The sequence below is a fragment of the Myxine glutinosa genome, chromosome 1, assembly GCF_964187855.1.
Source record: "Myxine glutinosa chromosome 1, kmMyxGlut1.1, whole genome shotgun sequence".
Lineage (NCBI taxonomy): Eukaryota > Metazoa > Chordata > Myxini > Myxiniformes > Myxinidae > Myxine > Myxine glutinosa.
Genome location: NC_136261.1, coordinates 131,779,513 through 131,794,716, shown reverse-complemented (window position 1 = coordinate 131,794,716; position 15,204 = coordinate 131,779,513). Strand labels below are relative to the sequence as shown.

The 15,204-nt window shown below is 38.0% G+C and overlaps 1 protein-coding gene across 1 annotated transcript in view; it reads right to left on the bottom strand.

The window, feature by feature from the left end:
- Positions 1-13,749, bottom strand: part of LOC137428581 (receptor-type tyrosine-protein phosphatase delta) — a 417,416-nt gene extending 403,667 nt beyond the window's left edge. Inside the window, exon 1 of the mRNA XM_078777195.1 lies at positions 13,644-13,749. The gene's annotated coding sequence lies outside the window, so the exon portion shown is untranslated. The remainder of the gene's footprint in view (positions 1-13,643) is intronic.
- Positions 13,750-15,204: the final 1,455 nt, after the last annotated feature.

The following is a 15,204-nucleotide window of genomic DNA, read 5'->3' as shown; positions in this document are numbered from 1 at the left end:
ATTCAAAACTAAAATGGCACCTGGATTTGGTTTATATTCCAAACTAAAACCTCACCTGTATTTTGTTTGTATTCCAAACTAAAATCTCACGTATATTTTGTTTCGATTCCAAACTAAAATCTCACTTATATCTTGTTTATATTCCAAACTAAAATCTCACTTATATCTTGTTTATATTCCAAACTAAAATCTCACGTATATTTTCTTTATATTCCAAACTAAAATCTCACCTATATTTTGTTTCGATTCCAAACTAAAATCTCACTTATATCTTGTTTATATTCCAAACTAAAATCTCACCTATATTTTGTTTATATTCCAAACTAAAATCTCACGTATATTTTGTTTATATTCCAAACTAAAATCTCACCTATATTTTGTTTATATTCCAAACTAAAATCTCACGTATATTTTGTTTCGATTCCAAACTAAAATCTCACTTACATCTTGTTTATATTCCAAACTAAAATCTCACTTATATCTTGTTTATATTCCAAACTAAAATCTCACCTATATTTTGTTTATATTCCAAACTAAAATCTCACCTATATTTTGTTTATATTCCAAACTAAAATCTCACCTATATGTTGTTTATATTCCAAACTAAAATCTCACGTATATTTTGTTTCGATTCCAAACTAAAATCTCACGTATATTTTGTTTATATTCCAAACTAAAACCTCACCTATATTTTGTTTATATTCCAAACTAAAATCTCACGTATATTTTGTTTATATTCCAAACTAAAATCTCACTTATATCTTGTTTATATTCCAAACTAAAATCTCACGTATATTTCGTTTCAATTCGAAACTAAAATCTCACCAAAATCTCACCTATATTTTGTTTATATTCCAAACTAAAATCTCACCTATATTTTGTTTTGATTCCAAACTAAAATCTCACCTATATTTCGTTTATATTCCAAACTAAAATCTCACCCATATTTTGTTTAAATTCCAAACTAAAATCTCACCTATATTTTGTGTATATTCTAAATTAAAATCTCACCTATATTTTGTTTATATTCCAAACGAAAATCTCACCTATATTTTGTTTATATTCCAAACTAAAATCTCACCTATATTTTGTTTCGATTCCAAACTAAAATCTCACGTATATTTTGTGTATATTCTAAATTAAAATCTCACCTATATTTTGTTTATATTCCAAACGAAAATCTCACCTATATTTTGTTTATATTCCAAACTAAAATCTCACCTATATTTTGTTTCGATTCCAAACTAAAATCTCACTTATATCTTGTTTATATTCCAAACTAAAATCTCACGTATATTTTGTTTATATTCCAAACTAAAATCTCACATATATTTTGTTTATATTCCAAACTAAAATCTCACCTATATTTTGTTTCGATTCCAAACTAAAATCTCACGTATATTTTGTTTATATTCCAAACTAAAATCTCACCTATATTTTGTTTTGATTCCAAACTAAAATCTCACTTATATCTTGTTTATATTCCAAACTAAAATCTCACGTATATTTTGTTTATATTCCAAACTAAAATCTCACGTATATTTTGTTTATATTCCAAACTAAAATCTCACCTATATTTTGTTTATATTCCAAACTAAAATCTCACGTATATTTTGTTTCGATTCCAAACTAAAATCTCACTTATATCTTGTTTATATTCCAAACTAAAATCTCACTTATATCTTGTTTATATTCCAAACTAAAATCTCACCTATATTTTGTTTATATTCCAAACTAAAATCCCACCTATATTTTGTTTATATTCCAAACTAAAATCTCACCTATATGTTGTTTATATTCCAAACTAAAATCTCACGTATATTTTGTTTCGATTCCAAACTAAAATCTCACTTATATCTTGTTTATATTCCAAACTAAAATCTCACGTATATTTTGTTTCAATTCGAAACTAAAATCTCACCAAAATCTCACCTATATTTTGTTTATATTCCAAACTAAAATCTCACCTATATTTTGTTTCGATTCCAAACTAAAATCTCACCTATATTTCGTTTATATTCCAAACTAAAATCTCACCCATATTTTGTTTAAATTCCAAACTAAAATCTCACCTATATTTTGTTTCGATTCCAAACTAAAATCTCACCTATATTTCGTTTATATTCCAAACTAAAATCTCACCCATATTTTGTTTATATTCCAAACTAAAATCTCACCTATATTTTGTGTATATTCTAAATTAAAATCTCACCTATATTTTGTTTCCATCCCAAATAAAAACTCACATCAAATTTGTTTATATTCTAAACTACAATGTCACCGATAATTTGTTCATATTCCAAACTAAAATGGCACCTATATTTTGTTTATATTCCAAACTAAAATATCACCTAGATTTTGTTTATATTCCAAACTAAAATGGCACCTATATTTTGTTCATATTCCAAACTAAAATATCACCTATATTTTGTTTATATTCCAAACTAAAATATCAGCTAGATTTTGTTTATCTTCTAAACTACAATGGCACCTATATTTTGTTCATATTCCAAACTAAAATATCACCTATATTTTGTTTATATTCCAAACTAAAATATCAGCTAGATTTTGTTTATCTTCTAAACTACAATGGCACCTATATTTTGTTCATATTCCAAACTAAAATATCACCTAAATTTGGTTTATATTCCAAACTAAAATATCGCCTAGATTTTGTTTCTCTTCTAAACTACAATGGCACCTACATTTTGTTCATATTTCAAACTAAAATGGCACCTATATTTTGTTCATATTCCAAACTAAAATCTCAACTAATATCTTGTTTATATTCCAAACTAAAATACCACCTATATTTTGTGTATGTTCTAAATTAAAATCTCACCTGTATATTTTTCCCATTCCAAACTAAAAACTCACCTCAATTTTGTTTATATTCCAAACTATAATCTCACCGATATTTTGTTCATATTCCAAACTAAAATGGCACCTATATTTTGTTTATATTCCAAACTAAAATATCAGCTAGATTTTGTTTATCTTCTAAACTACAATGGCACCTATATTTTGTTCATATTCAAAACTAGAATGGCACCTATATTTTGTTTATATTCCAAACTAAAATGGCACCTATATTTTGTTTGTATTCCAAACTAAAATGGCACCTATATTTTGTTTATCTTCCAAACTAAAATGGCACCTATATTTTGTTTATCTTCCAAACTAAAATGGCACCTACTATTTTGTTCTTATTCCAAACGAAAATGGCACCTATATTTTGTTCATATTCCAAACTAAAATGGCACCTACTATTTTGTTCATATTCAAAACTAAAATGGCACCTATATTTTGTTCATATTCAAAACTAAAATGGCACCTATATTTTGTTCTTATTCCAAACTAAAATGGCACCTATATTTTATTTATCTTCCAAACTAAAATTGCACCTATATTTTGTTCATATTCCAAACTAAAATGGCACCTATATTTTGTTCATATTCCAAACTAAAATGGCACCTATATTTTGTTCATATTCCAAACTAAAATGGCACCTATATTTTGTTCATATTCCAAACTAAAATGGCACCTATATTTTGTTCATATTCCAAACTAAAATGGCACCTATATTTTGTTTATCTTCCGAACTAAAATGGCACCTATATTTTGTTCATATTCCAAACTAAAATGGCACCTATATTTTATTTATCTTCCAAACTAAAATTGCACCTATATTTTGTTCATATTCCAAACTAAAATGGCACCTATATTTTGTTCATATTCCAAACTAAAATGGCACCTATATTTTGTTCATATTCCAAACTAAAATGGCACCTATATTTTGTTCATATTCCAAACTAAAATGGCACCTATATTTTGTTCATATTCCAAACTAAAATGGCACCTATATTTTGTTTATCTTCCGAACTAAAATGGCACCTATATTTTGTTCATATTCCAAACTAAAATGGCACCTATATTTTGTTCATATTCCAAACTAAAATGGCACCTATATTTTGTTCATATTCCAAACTAAAATGGCACCTATATTTTGTTCATATTCCAAACTAAAATGGCACCTATATTTTGTTCATATTCCAAACTAAAATGGCACCTATATTTTGTTCATATTCCAAACTAAAATCTCACCTATATTTTGTTTATATTCCAAACTAAAATGGCACCTATATTTTGTTTATCTTCCAAACTAAAATGGCACCTATATTTTGTTCATATTCCAAACTAAAATGGCACCTATATTTTGTTCCTATCCCAAACTAACCTTTTATATGGATACTGCATTATAAAAAATAATACAGCACATACTACTTTGTAAGGTATTTGGAGTGAACGTTTTCGTATGCCTTCTGTGTATAATAATTATAATTGTTCAGTATTTTGTACACAGTCAGTGGAGGACATCATTCTTAATAGTCTCATTTGTCAAAACATCCGAACTCCAATGTACTCTTTAATACGAATCTTTTAAAGAGGCAAACATTTGCACATTTGTGTTAAGTTTAATATGTAATCATCTGTAATTTGAACAGGCCTGATGCTTTTGTTGAACAGAAATTTCTGAATTATTTGCTGTTCTGCCCTCATTGCTAACTTAACTCATTTTTGACCCTCTTACTTTTTACCATATGCATTAAAGCAGAACACACAAGATTATATGTATTAGTTATCAACAGTATGGGGATAAAATCCTTGAGAAAGAATTAATTTACATACATTCCTCTGCAATCTGCACCTTATAAAAAAAAATGTCCAGGTCAACTTCTAAGCACCCTCTTATGTACCAGGGAGTTAAGTAAAATGAGGATAAGATTAAGAAAAAGAAAGGAAAAGTGCAAAATAAATGATGGAGTCAATGGAAAGGAGGATGAGATGAAATGGAAAGGAAGACGAGAGGAAACGCAAAGAAGGTATATAGAGAAGGCTTAGGTAGGGTGCTCAAAATTCTGCCATTCTTGTTAAAACAAAAGTAAGATGGCCTCGTAGATTTATCGTTTATCCAAAGTAACATTTGGAATTTTATTTCATCAAATCCATAAAGTATTTCAAAACAAGACTGAAAGTCTAACAGAAGCGTAGCCGTGCTTGTAAAATATTAGAAACCACAAACACATATGATTCGCTTTTTTAACAGTCGCTAATGCTGCTTACAACATAAAAAAAGAAATTTGGAGGAATCCTGACATCCGTGAGGTAAGTTTTACTTACAGAACTGAGGGAAGATCTACTGTAATCTACAGTCACGTGAAAAAGTAAGTACACCCCATGTAAAGTTTTGACTTTTTCAACATATTTCAACATACAGCTATTTGATCTTCATTTCAACAATATTGACAGATAAAGGTGATATAATATAACAAATATCATGAAACATTTACATTTTGTAGTCCATTGTATAATTTAAATAAACATAATTGCAAATTTCGCATGTGGAAAAGTAAGTACACCCCTACATTTATCACTACTTCAAATACCTAAAATTAGAATCAGGTGCACCAGCTCAGGTGCAAATGATGAGAACATCGTTAGAGAGGATCTTGGAGGAACCTGTCTTATTTAAACCTCAGACATTGAGTTTGGTTTGCTCTTTGTTGTTGAAGTGCGCAGCGTCACCATGCCTAGATCAAAAGAGCTCTCTGAGGCCTTCAGAAAGAAGGTTATAGATGCCTACGAGTCTGGGAAGGGATTTAAAAAGATCTCCAAACAATTTGAAATCAATCATTCGACTGTCCGGAAGATCATCTACAAGTGGAGAAGATTCCAAACAACTGCCAACTTGTTCAGGCCAGGCCGCCCGAGAGCAGACCGCAAGATGCTGAAAAAAGTCTCTAAGAACCCCAGAATGTCATCACGGGACCTACAGGTAGCTCTTGCCACTGTTGATGTCAACATGCACGAGTCTACCATTAGAAAGAGGCTGCACAAATTTGATCTACATGGGAGGTGTGCCAGGAGGAAACCTTTGCTGTCCAGAAAGAACATCAGGGCAAGACTAAAGTTTGCCAATGAACACCTTGGCAAAGACCAGCACTTCTGGAACAATGTGCTCTGGACAGATGAGTCAAAGGTAGAGCTATTTGGCCACAGTACCAGAAGACATGTTTGGTGAAAACCAAAGACAGCATTTGACCACAAGAACCTGATACCAACTGTAAAGCATGGTGGTGGAAATATTATGGTTTGGGGCAGCTTTGCTGCCTCAGGGCCTGGGCAGCTCACCATCATAGAATCCACTATGAATTCTTCATTGTACCAGAGGGTGCTTGAGGATAATGTGAGGCCATCTGTCGGAAAGTTGAAGCTCAACCGAAGGTGGACCTTGCAACATGACAATGACCCTAAACGTACCAGTAAATCCACCAAGGAATGGCTGAAAAGAAAGAAATGGAGGGCTCTGGAATTGCCAAGTCAAAGCCCGGATCTAAATCCCATCGAGATGTTGTGGGGGGATTTGAAATGAGCTGTGCATGCAAGAAACCCCTCGAACATCGCACAGCTGAAAGAATTCTGCATGGAGGAGTGGGCAAAAATTTCTCCCAGTCGATGTCAGAGACTGGTAGACAGTTATAAGAAACGCCTACTTGAGGTTGTTTCTGCCAAAGGGGGCAATACCACCTATTAGAGCCAAGGGTGTACTTACTTTTTCCACATGCGAAATTTGCATTTATGTTTATTTAAATTATACAATGGACTACAAAATGTAAATGTTTCATGATATTTGTTATATTATATCACCTTTACCTATCAATATTGTTGAAATGAAGATCTAATAGCTGTATGTTGAAATATGTTGAAAAAGTCCAAACTTTACATGGGGTGTACTTACTTTTTCACGTGACTGTATATACCCCATAAGGATTGGGTTAATAACATGCTCTCAAAAAACCAAGGCAAATTCCTTACTTCCACCGTTGTTATGCTGCTTAAGTACACCGCTTATCATTGATTAATTTACTATACACCGCTTAAATCCATTAACTTTGTATTCACAATATTGGGATTAAAGTGTTATGGTCATATTTACGAATTATTATTATTACTATTATGAAAACGATACTACTGAAACGATACACTACTGTATTAAGAAACCTGGGCTTAATTTGTCCGAAGTGCCCAAAGGTGAGGCATGAAGCCGAAGGCCTATACATACCATTTTGTTGGAAGAGATGTAACGCTGATGCATTCGATATTTGATGGTCATTTTAACAATCGGTTTCTTTGTGTTTCACACTGAATGAAAAACGTAGAGGTAGAGCATGGCGATTGTGATATATGACAGGTTCGACGATATGTTCGGCCTGAATGACATTGGAATCAAAATACTGGAGTGTGGAGAGTCAGCCACTGTACCGCCGTAATGACATCAGACGTAATCACATCACCCTGTGATGCGACCAGATCCTCAGCTCTGATTGGCATACGTTTAAGGGGACATACAGACGGACAAACACTGTTCTAGACGGCTTTGCCCTATGGGCTATGCCGTAAAACGAAAATGCTGCGGGTGTGTGAGAACAACTGGGTGTGGGGTTTTCAAGAGTGAAGAGGGTGGATAGAAGGAGGATGGATGAAATGATGGAGGAGATTAGTGTACAGATGAGCTGGACTGGGAGATTGGTGAAATGCCGGCTGAGATGGGCTGGACACTTGGTGCGGATGGAGGAAGAGTAAATGCATGGCAAAGAAAGCTGATAGGTTGAGGAAGTGAGGAAGGAGGAAAAGAAGTAGGCCATGGTTGAGATGGGAAAGATGGTGTGAGGAAGGATATCAATAAGATGGTGGTGGTTGAAGAGTGGAAAGAGTTGTCTGAAGGCAGAGGAAAGTGGAGGAGTATCGTGGGTCAAAGCGGTCAAAGCACGGCAGAAGCTTGGTACCATTTGGCCTACGCCTTGTAAAGGGAAGATAAGAGGAAGAAGAAAAAAGCATTAAAAGGTAAGGGTTTCAGAAAGGTGGGCAAGAGAGTTCGAGTTGTAAGAAATATCCGAGATATTGATATTCAAAAGGTGTAACTGAAACCAGGTGTGTTGAGAATAAATGATGTCAGCATAATAAATGAAAGGGTTACCACTGCTATTTCTTTCAAGCACATAAAAGTGGTATCATCACAACAACAAAAATGTTTATAAAGTCCCGACCAATTACTTACCTGTTAATTCAAACACTGGATTCAGTCTTTCATGTCATTTGACACATCACAAGGCATGGCTGCATGGCATTGCAAAGCTCTTAACCCAGCCTGAGATCAAGCAAAGCTTTCCTCTATTTCAAAATAGCTCTCGAAGATTTTTTTTCATCATTTGATTATTGTAGCTTATCGCTCTTTCGTCAGCCTCACCCCATTTACATATATGCCAATTTTATTAATTTAAAAACGAGTTAAAATTTCTGCTCAACACGGCCATGTCCATGGCAGAGAGAAAATACTTGCTCCATTGGTGCGAAGCAACAACACGTATTCATTCTTCCCTCTGTCAAGTCTTCTACCTTAGAGATGGTTTTCATTAATTACCAGATGGCCTGCAGAAACATATCACCCAGTCTCTGGGGATACATGCAAAATGAAATTTAGCGAACTCAAAATGTGGTCCTCAGGGAAGGAAGACTTAAGTGGGAGGGGTGCAAAGGAGGTTAAAGAGAATCCTGGAAAAGAGACTTGGTGTGTTGAAGGCTAATGTGCCTGCTGCTATACCAAAGGCTTTATGAATAATCCCCTTTTTAATCCCTGCCCAGAGTTTACTCCCTATGAAGATTAACGTTCTCTGTGAGCTGAAGATATGGCTCCCAGCCTATACTGCCCTTTGGCCTGTATAGCTTTTAAACTACCCTGAGCTGCGAGGGACTGGAAACATTCTTGTTCCAAGCTGAAAGCCCTTAGGGGCAAAATAATATTATAAAACACCCAGCAATGAAGCATCAAGTATAAATTATGCAACTCCTTAGACCCAGTTAAGATCATTAGAAAGGTGATTACTTGATCAATTCGTCAAAATCATCTATATCGCATTCTGTGATTTATAGATTAATCCATTGATGCTTGCATTTTGTTTGGACTTCTTGGTCTTCACTTGCAAATACCAGGAAGTGGGCACAGCAGGCTCAAGAAGGACAGATGGAATTGACAGAACATCGATTGTGGAAGGCTAACCACCATGGGAAGCAAGGAGAACCTGTTTCAGGTGTTAACCTTTCTTTCATCAGAGCAAAAGAGGGAATCTATATAGTTGAGCATGACATATATCCATTCCCCAGAAGCTTCCATGGACTACATGTACTGCAAGGAATGCTAAGTATACAACTGATTCCGAGTATTTGGCAATGGTAACAAAACACAATGGGCTGCCATTTTGAAATGTGCCATGACCTATTTAAGGCCCACAACCTCAATACAGATGGACCCGTTAATGTCCTGATCCTATGGATGTTGTGCTCTGTGATCAAGCGTCTCCTACTAGCACACAACATAAGAATATCAGTTGCTTATTGATTTTGAGATTGTCGGGTATCAAACGAGCACAAATCTATCCTTCATACTTAATCTATCGGAAAGGTCTATCTGCCAGTATTACTGAAAAAAATGTGGACAGGACGAAACGTGCAGTCAATTTGTTGCTAGCAATGGAACCTTCTCCTCTCTTAGTGGAGGCTGTAGTGCCCCCTCCCCCCCCCCCCCCCCCCCAAGGTAGAGTCTTACAGCCAGTCTTGTTCTTCATATATTCATAAATGGTGTTTCCGATGCCCTGGAATATTCTCTCTACCATGATGCTGATGACATTACATTGCGTCATACAATACCCATCACAGTGGGAGCCAAAAAGCAGTTGTGTCACTCTTGCTGATCTGGAATCGATTCGATGCTCGACTGATAAATGAAACATGACTTTCAATCCTGGCAAATCCCAGACTCACCCTTTAGATCCAGAAGGATCGTCAAACGAATCCACCTATATGTTTCCACAATCCATGACTGTAATAAAAGGTCATGCTCTCAAAATATCTGGGCATCGCCATCAGCTACAATCTCTTCTAGGCAGACTATATAGCAAAGGCCTCCAAAAACAGCCACAAGCTGGGCATCCTCCATCGTTCAAAGTAATCCCTGGATAAATACAAGTACCCATAGCCTACAAAGACTTTCTCTATAGCTTAATGGAGTACGACTCTCCCATTTGGGCTGGCACCCCAACATCACATGCCTCTCCTGCAGAGTTTGTAATCTAAAACTCAACATTATGTCATCTTCTGCAATGAAGCCAAAGTACAAGGCCCATTGCTCTGACATCACAGTCAGGCTGTGGTGTCTGTTTCTTCTTTTTTTCCCCGTCTCCTCCAGTCTAGTTGCCTTTGCTCTCTCATCCCTCTGGTTCTCCCCAGCTACTCCAAAATGCTGCAAGAGTGAGGATCAGGGAAGAGCAAGGTTAAATTTCCAGTGTGATAGCGGGGAAACAATTGGGCCAATCAGAAAGGGATTAAATAAACAGGAAAGGAAGAGAGAGAGAGAATGGGAGGAAAAACTTAAATGAGCAAGTAAGAGGGTTGTGTTAGGAAGGGTTAGTGGGGGTAAGAGAGATAATGGGTCAGGATGGGGGATGACATGAGGTGGCAGTACCCTACCTGTTTTAATCTTTGGTGGGAAGAGTGGCAAATAACTGCTTCTGGAAGACATTGCTGTCTCATAACTCTAGATACTGTGTTAAAATAAATAAATAAACAAGAAGACGTCATGCGGAGCACGATACTTGAAAAATACGCCCCCCCCCCCCCTCCCCAAGAAAAAAATTCCATTGATACAGCAAATTGTCCATTTCATCAAGATTAAAATTGACAATTTTGATCAAAGCTCAGGTCAATAGGAAGAAAATTGATGCTTTTTCAGATGAAAATGATGATTTTGGAAGGTTGACCTTGAGTTGACCTTTGACCTTTTGACCTCAAAATTAGTATGTTTCCCAATTTAGTGACTCGACATGCAAATACTATTCAATTTTCAAGTCAATCGGATTTAAAATGGCGATTTTAGAAATTTGACCTCCAGATGACCTTTGACCTTTGACCTCAAAATCAATAGGCTTCTCAATTGGGACGACTTATACAACTTGGTGAAGTTTCGTGACGATCGGTTTAGAATTGTGACCTGTAGGCCGGTGACAAACAGACAAACAGACAGACAGACAGACAGACAGACAGAACCACAAACGGAACCGACCAATATACTTGAAAAATCTTCGATTTTGCAAGTAATGAAACATTTTTTCTGTATGGATGCAGAATAAAGGGCTTGCATAACAAACCACTCCACCGTGCATCCCTCTGACAGAGGGCAGTTTCGATTCTAGTTACCACAGTGGATATCATAACCCCAGTGAACCCCTGCGAAAGCTACAAAGAAGTTATTTTGCCGCTTGTGCACTTCCCAGATGCAAAGTCAGATCAGGTAATTTTGGACTAACCCTTGTGCCTTGCTGAGAGGGCAATTACTATAAAAATTGCTGTACAAGACCGACTTCGATGTCACCTTTTGCAGATCAAAACGACCCTTTGGATGGTCGTTCATATTTCTCGCAATATCTACCAACTTGTGCTGAAGTTGAAATCCCTGCCCCTTTGCCAAGCAGCAGGGTCCATCCAGCACTTCTTGCAGCACCTCCTGACGTTAATTCGTGAGAACGTCGAACACTAGCTCCACCATGCTCTCCCTTATATAGAGTAACACAAACCCCTCCAGGATTCCTGCTCAAATCATCCTTACACCGTCTTCGACTCCAGCTGATCGGACGAGCTCCAGAAAGCACTGGACCCATTCTGCTCGCGTGCCTCTGAATTAATCATGGCGTGCAAGAGCTAAACCGAGTGACGGGGAATAAATTAAAAAGCAGCCATGAATCATTCAGTGTGCATTGCGACACCACCGAAGGTGCGAGAAAATCACAGAAGAGCCTGCGGCAGAAGTGACCATTTGGGGACGTATCCTGAGCAACCAACAAGCTAGCGGTTTCTTCTTTTTAGCACCTCGGCTGTCTATTTATTGGACGTCACAAACACCAGCTATGCTGCATGCTGACCACTTATATTCGCCAGATGGTGTGCATCATTGCACACCAGTGTGCATTGCATGTTCTATTGCTTGGGTGAATGTAATGATTCTCCATTTGTGTCTGCCAAGGATCAAACACCCAAACCCCCAACCTGACAAAATGGCTCGTCAGCCAAATTGGTAAGACCATGTTATTGCATATATATATATTATATGCACACACACACACACACACACACACACACACACACACACACACACACACACACACACACACACACACACACACACACACACACACACACACACACACACACACACACACACAACAGGGTGTTTCAAAAAGATTGATACAACTTTGACCTCCTGCCATTTCTTTGTTTTTTGACCTATACAGTTTTTATTTTCAGGGTTTGGTGGTGTTATCGTGGTGTTATCGTGGTATTTGTTCTCTGGGATTTCTAGCTTCGTAGCTTAACTATGCCATTGAAAGTGGAGCAGAAGACAAAAGTGGTGGCTCTGTGGTATGCGACTAAATAATATGAAGACACCCTCCGGAGGTTCTCATTTCCTGGGGGGCAGAACCACCTGAGGAGATCACTGAGAGGTACCTGAAAGGGCCTAAGGTCACATGCTTCTGCACCTTCAATGCCAGATGGGGAATGCTAGAGCCTTACTGGTTTGAGGATGACAACAGCAGGATGGTGACGATCAACGGTGAGCGCTACCAAGCCGTGCTCCAGATGTTCCATAATGATCTAGCCCAAAAGGTCACCCAAAACCAGCTCAGCATGACCTCGTTTATGCAGGATGATGCACCCCCGCATACAGCTGGTGACACCATTACTTTCCTGCAGCAGCTCTTCAGAAACCGCTTCGTTGCCCTGGGTACCGCTCATGACTGGGCACCCCATAGCCCAGACTCGAACCCTCTACTGGTTCTGGGGGGCTGCAAAGGGCTCTGTCTATGTCAACCGCCCTGCCACACTGGATTATCTGAAGCAGGAGGTGTCAAACTACCTCCAGGCAGTGCCACAAGGACCTCCAGGAAAGTCGGACAGAATTGGAGTTGGAGTCAGGATCAATGCCTGTCTGAACCGCGGAGGGGCACACATCAAGAACATCAATTACAAGGATTTTACGTAAATGCCAATTTCAGACCTTGGGCTCCCACTATCTCCAGCAGTGACTTACTGCAATAGCAATCAGTGATAGAAAATACCTTGTCATAAGCTTTCAAGTTTGGTTCACATTCCTGAGGTTTCTGTTTCGTTGTAGCCTAAATAAACGTTTAAAGTTGTATCACTCTTTTTGAAACACCCTGCACATACTGTTTATAGACATACACATGAAGGTGGATACTTCGAGACGTGGGAGGACTTCATTCCACCTTCTGAAACTCGTATATGATAATAACCATCTACACACACACACACACACACACACACACACACACACACACACTGTATGCATATGTCTACATTGGTTTGAATGCTGTACACATGTATGGCAATATACAGTGGACAGTGGCAGGACTGTGGCGTGTGTATTTTACCTATGAGTTGAATGGCATATCATGGTACACAGTTGTGTTTTATGTTAAAGTGGAGCGTGTTGCAGAGTACTGGTACTTCGGTACCTTTGACGATGAGGTTTGCAGGTGCAGAATACAGGGTCCCCAGGCTGTTCGTAGCGACACATTCATACTTTCCCTGGTCACTTTCATTGCTATGCTCAATCTGCAAAGCTCCTGCAATGAAAAAAGGCCAAGATGAAGAAAGTCAACTCAGCATCACACGGTGCAAAGTGGCACCTTGTGACATTAGACAGTGTGGACTGGTAAAGCATCCCTTACAAAAAAACGTCGATCATTTCTCATGAGATCTGATAGAAATACAATATGAATTTCCTCCTATCTCACGTGAAATATTCGTAAGCGATACCATGGAACATTTGTTACTTTTCCATTTGGCTCCGTCTAACTCTGGATAGCCCGATAATGAAAAAGGTTCGAATGACTTATTGAAAATCTGCATGATGATGCAGGATGGTTGAATACCGTGAAATTGGTGAAAACTGGAAGAAATACAAGGAATTTAAATGCAGCAGGAGGTCATTTGGCCCATCATGCCTGCAGTGCAACACCATATTAATGCAATTCCGTCCCCCTCTCTCCCCATTTGTCAACCGCTCCCCTTATTTTGTTTTATGTGTCGGTTTGTGTCGGTTTGACTTTTTGTGTGATTAATGTTAGCTCTTTCACGAGCCTCGATCTTGTATCCCCCCCAAAAAAAAAAAAAAAAATCGGTCAGTTTATCGACACATTTCTCTGGGAGGTAGGTCGGGTGGGGAGATGATTGGTGTGGAGGAGAATAATGGGGCAGGCTCAGGCACATAGCCACGTTACCATGGTGACACACACACACACACACAGAGAATGAATACACCTATTGACAAAATGGGGGAGCGAAGATGGTTGGCGGGTGAGGCATGAACAAACATTAATAATAATAATAATGCATTTATTTTATATAGCGCTTTTCAGGGAGCCCAAAGACGCTTTGACAGAGTGCAAAACATAATGCATAGCAAAACATAAAAACAATTGCAAAAAACAAGAATCAATAGGGAAATACTCAAAGCAAAAAGGAGGGAGAAGGAGAGGAGATAGTCAGGGGTTAGATGCTGTGGGTTAAATGTTGAATGCAGTGTTGAACAGGTGGGTCTTGAGTGATGTTTTGAATGTGGTGAGTGAGGAGGAGTCTCTGATGGTGTGAGGTAGTGAGTTCCAGAGGGTGGGAGCAGCGATGGTAAAAGGCCCTGTCCCCCCAGGATCTGAATTTGGTCCGGATGGGGGGGTCAGGAGGTTGGTACCAGCAGAGCGGAGGTTGCGGTTGGGAGTGTGTCTGGAGAGGAGGTCAGCCAGGTAGGATGGGGCCAGGTTATGGAGGGCTTTGTAAGTCAAGAGGAGGATTTTGTACTTTCACACACATCTGTGCCTTCAACTCGGCCCTCTCTTATCTGAAGGTCATTACTTCAGCGGAGAGTTTTTTAGGCTTTGTTCGATTATATAAGGGATCGGCCTGTCACAGACATCACAGTCACTACACTGGTATCCGATCACTGATCCATACCTCATCTACATACCATTCCTGCCAATATACAGGTACCACTCTGTCCTCCTCCCCCCCACACCCCCC